Raw genomic sequence first — 4,442 nt, forward strand, 5'->3', positions numbered from 1 at the left:
TAAATCCCATTTATTAAAAAAATATATTTTATTAATTGTTTGAAAAAAAATGATATTTTCAAAATTTAACCAATTTTAAATTTTAAAATCATTATCTTAACTGTTTTTCAAAAAATATATTGTGTTGTTACAACTATAAGAAAATATTTTAACTATTTAAAAATGTATATATTAATAGTTATAATAACCCTAAAATATCTAAAAACAGTTAAACAAATCAAATATCCATAAAAATATCTTGCTAACAAATTTCAAATTTCAAATAATTTAAATATTAAAAACTATAGAATAAACATATATTAATATTTTCAAATAAAAGATTTAATAAAAATAACAAGAATTTAAAAGAAAATATCTTTAATATCTAATATCTTAATTATAATATTTTAATATATTAAACGATTTAAAATTAAGTTGTTAGCCTACTTTTAAATTTTAATTTGAATCTTTGTAGAAAATATCTAATTTTTAAATATCAAACAACAAAAATATCTTATTTCAAAAAACATTTTTAAATGATATAATAATTATGATATTTTGGGTTTGACATATAAAAATCAATTTCACAATTTTATTTTCTTTAATTTTGAAAAAAATTCTGGATGGTACTGTTCATCGTGTGCTGAAAGGGAGACGCGTGCGCGTGCGGAGGTGCCTGGTAATGCGCGCGGAGGCGCGCTGTGCACCCATTAATTGCACGCGTGCGAGTTGAAGGGGCTGCACACATGTCGCACGCGGAGGGCAGCCTGACCAAAAAATTTAAAAAAAAAAATTTGTGCAATTTTTCAAACCAAAACCGTTTTCTAATTAATCTTTTTTACACAAAATAAAACATTCATAAAATTAATGGCATGAAAAACACAATAAAATAACCTAAAATTGCTAATAATCACATAAAACTCAACATGCTTTATAAAAACATGAAATCCATTCAATTACTCAACACATCAAATAATTCAATTTTTAACATGTTCATGCATGAAAATAAATATTACCAAAGTCTCTGATACCAGTTGTAGGGAAAACATATTCACGATCTTGTTTATTTTCATGTAAATCGTATATTAAACATATTAATATAAGAAAACATAGAACATGTTTCTAAAATTTAATTCATACAGAGATAATGATAAGAAATTGAACCGTTCTTCAATTTTCTTCACAACCTTCCAAAGTATCCTTAGAATCACCTAGACTAGAGTAGGCAATTCTCAACACATAAGATAGATACAATAAGAAGAAGAATAGAAGATAATATTGAGGCTTAGAAAAAGACTCATGTTGTAGAGAGAATCTAAAACCTAGAGCATCAAGAATAGATCTTCTGATTTTCTATCAGATAGTCTTTTTGTAATCTGCTTTTAGCTCTCACTTAACATTCCTTTTATAGGCTCAGTTAGGTTACTTATTTAATCAAAAAATCAATAAAATAATAGCAAATTATCATCCCTAGGTTGAAATTATCACGGGCTTTAGGCCCGTGAAATTTCTCATTTAATTATAAGCCTGTTGGACTTAAAATCAAAGCCCGTATTATATTCTATTGATTAATTAATTAAATAATTATTTAAATCCTTTATCAACTTAATTATTTATAATTTGAACCTTGATTTAAACTTATTTATTAATTTAGACACCAATTTATCTTAATTAATAAATCTGCCCTAATTTATCTTTTCTTCTCTAAATTACATAACGCTGTGAAACTATCCAAAATTGACGTGGTCAACTTTGATAATTCTAATTGATAATTAAATCAATTAATTGAGACTATCTAGATGATTTTATCTAAGGTACAGTGAGGACCATGGACCTGTGAAATCAAGCTCCAATAAGTTATCATAAATTTAACAAATAAATTTATTAACTTATTAATTCCTCGTGACTCCACTAAAGAGTCAGAATTGCACTCTTGAATTCATAAAACGCTTTATTACTAATATAGATACGTTATTATTTATTCATTGTTACAACCATAATTATCACTCAATCCTCTATAGACGGTCTGCAATGAGATGGGACTAAAATACTATTTTACCCCTCATTGTATTTTATCCTTAAAACACTTAGTTCCTTGTAAATGATATTTCAGTTAACTAATATTAATTATTGAAATGAGATCTCCATCATTTAGCACCTAGAACCAAACTAAAAGGAAACCATCATTTCACTTCTTCATCAGAAGCTATAGATGTTCATATCTATGATTAACACTCCCACTCAATTATATTACCGAGTTCCCAAGATGTAAGTATGAGCTAGTCCGTAGGGTAAGCTGGTAATGAACAAGTCAAAGAACTCAAATAATACAATCAGTTAGAATACTAACCACTCAAAATTGAGATTAAATTGACCTATGGTAAACAATATGATATGACTAGAATAGATAATAACGGTATGTTTACTTATCCTTTCTACTGTCAATATCGGTCCAGTTCGATGTAAAAAATACATTCGATCTTATCTACTTTGCTAATGTTCTGGAAAGAACATAACACTACGCTGTGTAAGTAGATCATATCGTAGATTGACAAGTTAATGTAAATCCTGTGCACTGACTAATTTTAGGACTAACTTATTTTGAACATACAATCATATTTATATTCCACTGTGATTACGTCACTATAAATATGATTAGCTTGTAGGATCTTGGAATTTAAATCCAGATGCATACTTCCTATTATTTTTCCAAACACATAATAGAAATAAAGAATAACATGACATACATATGAACATCAATTTTGTAAATTAAGATAAACACAAAAAATGTAGAAACTTACGAATATGCAGCGGAACTGGAACAACTCCATCCTTCAATCTCTCTAACCCTTGATTCCTTTCTGTAGCAGAGTATTATCAAGAGATTGAACAAGATCAGCAACACAGTCTTCCTCACCAAGCCTTTGATCAACCTAGAACTAGTGTGGGCTGGTTCTCAACACATGAGATAGAGATCTTGAAGAGAAGAAGAAGAGAGAGTGGCCAAGAAAGGTTAGACTGTCTAGGTTTTCACTTACCAATCAACTGAAACTCACTTCCTTATGAAAACCCTAGATATCATATTCCTTATATAGGCAACTTAATGGGCTTTATTTAAATTAATTAAAAATAATAAACAAAATTAAAAGCATTGGGCTGCCATAAATGGACTTGGACTCAATCTCTTTGTTTTGAATTTAAATCTCAATTTGGCCTAAATTAAAAACCTTTTATTTATTTATTTTTTAATTAATTAATTAAATCCTTATTCAAATTAACTAATTATAATTTGAAACATGATTTAATATTATTTGTTTATATTGACACTAATTTATCAATATTAATAAATTTACCCAAATATTCTATTGTATTCTCTAAATCTCATATCTCTGTAAATTTTCTAAAATTGACCTAGTCAACTTTAATCGTATTTATAGATAATTAAATCAATTAATTGAGACATTCTAGATGATTTACTCAAAGGTGATGCGGGGACCATGGATCCATGAAATCAAGCTCCAACAAGTTACCGTGAATTTATTTACGAATAATTTCACTACCTTATTAATTCCTCGTGACTCCACTATAGACTCGGAATTGAACTCTTGAATTCATAGAACGTATTTTCAAAACCATAAATACGTTATCCATTGTTATAACCATTACAGTCAGTCAATCCTCTATCGATGACTTACTAACGAGATGGGTGCAAATTACCGTTTTACCCCTCATCAGTATTTTATCCTTAACTCCCACTAAGTTCCTTATAAATGATATCTCTCTGAACTTAATCACATAAATGAGATCTCAAACATTTAACCTTTTGAACAAAGCAATCAAGGAAGTCATATTTTCACTTCTCAGACAGAAGTTATAGATTTCATATCTATGAATAATACTCCCACTCAATTACACTATTAAATCTCCAAGGTGTAAGTATGGGCTAGACCGTAGGGTAAGCTGGTAACGAACAAGTCAAAAGATTTAAATAATATAATTAGCAAAATATTATCACTCAGAATTAAGATCGACTTAACATATGGTCAACATTGTGACATTGATTAAATTCGATAACAACGATACTTATTTATCAATCAATAATCAATATCGGTCATAGTCTGATGTAACTAAATACATCTGATCTTATCTACTTGGTCGATGCCTTGGATAAGACATCACACCCCGAATGTGTAAGTAGATCATATCATAGATTGCCTAATAAGTGAAAATTCAATGTACTGGTCTAATCTTAGGACTCATTCTTTTGAACATATAATTACAACTATAATCCACTGTGACCTAGTCACTATAATTGTAACTATCCATATGTTTGAGATTTTGTAAATGTTTGTATTATTTCAATAATCATGTAATAAAACAAGCAAGCAACGCGGTTGTCAAAATAAATAATTTCTACTACTTTTATTGATAATATGAAATCGTGCTACATGTCTGACATGGTT

Source organism: Humulus lupulus, chromosome 5 (assembly GCF_963169125.1).
Source record: "Humulus lupulus chromosome 5, drHumLupu1.1, whole genome shotgun sequence".
Lineage (NCBI taxonomy): Eukaryota > Viridiplantae > Streptophyta > Magnoliopsida > Rosales > Cannabaceae > Humulus > Humulus lupulus.